The sequence below is a fragment of the Oncorhynchus mykiss genome, chromosome 2 (assembly GCF_013265735.2).
Source record: "Oncorhynchus mykiss isolate Arlee chromosome 2, USDA_OmykA_1.1, whole genome shotgun sequence".
NCBI classification, from domain to species: domain Eukaryota; kingdom Metazoa; phylum Chordata; class Actinopteri; order Salmoniformes; family Salmonidae; genus Oncorhynchus; species Oncorhynchus mykiss.
Window position 1 is genome coordinate 22,387,309 of NC_048566.1, and position 1,280 is coordinate 22,388,588.

Here is a 1,280-nt window from a genome sequence, read left to right on the forward strand (position 1 = left end):
GCTAAAACACCATTTCTGAAACCTTGCTCCATTTCCTGAAAACATTAAACACAAAACCTCATCTTCAAGCACTATTTACATAACCTCTGACTCCTCTCGCAAAATGAAACATTCGCCTCAAAACAGTTTTACCCGTGTTCAAAGTCAAACACTGCTCTCAAATCATAAACAAAGTGATCAAAATGATATACACTCTCAAGCAGTCAGTAACAATACACCGAAAAATAGAAAACACATTGTTCAAAACATACAATTCTCAGGGAGAAGTACATTTTTTATCTAAAAAAAATTCATATTTTTTCGTCATTGTCTTTTGATGAACGAAAACATGTTCTATCATAGTAGCTCAAAATTGATCAGAAATTACTACTCTGCTTTGCTCTTTGCAATTTTGCTTTTTGTTCTTCCTCCTCCTTCTACCCCTATTTTTACAGTACTGTACCCTGCATCTCACAAACTTGTCCTTTGTCTCTGTGATTCTTTGTTGATATGAACCTGCAACCAGTCAAAATCTATTGAGCAGTCAGTACTGTTAATAAATGGAAAGCACAATGTTCAGGGCCATACAATTTGTCAATTGTACAGTATACAGCCTACAATGCACTGTACTACAGTATACAATACTAAAAGGGACAAAAATCAAAGGAGTAAACATGTGATCAATGTGCTTCTTCTTGTCTTTGGGCTGGGTCAGGCCAGAGCACTTTGTCGACATCACAAGCAATATTGTTCCTCCTGAGGCAACAGGGGAAGAAGCCTCTTGTGTGCCGTATCCAGCCCTGACATGATTCCTCACCTATATCACCACAGGCTAAAACCATGGCTTGCAGCAGATTTACTCTGGTGTAGGGTTGTCTATCATACACTTTCCATCTCCAAGAGGAGAAAAACTCCTCAATCGGATTCAGGAAAGGCGAGTATGGAGGGAGGTACAAGTTCATAAACTGCCCATTGATGTTAAACCATTCCCTTACCTGAGCAGCTCAGTGGAAACTGACACCGTCCCACACTATCACATAGGTGGGAATGGGATTCTCGTTTAGCTCTTGACCCTGCTGCTCTTGAACCTGCTGCTCAAATAAAATATATCTTAGATTGGCAATAAATCTTAGAAGCTGCTGGGTGTTATATGGCCCAAGTGTAACATGGTGATGTAGAACACCATGGTTGCTGATAGCAGCACAGATTGTGACATTGCCACCTCGTTGACCAGCGACTTCAACAATGGCCCGCTGTCTAATCATGTTTCAGCCTCTTTCTCCTCTTTGTTAGATTGAAGC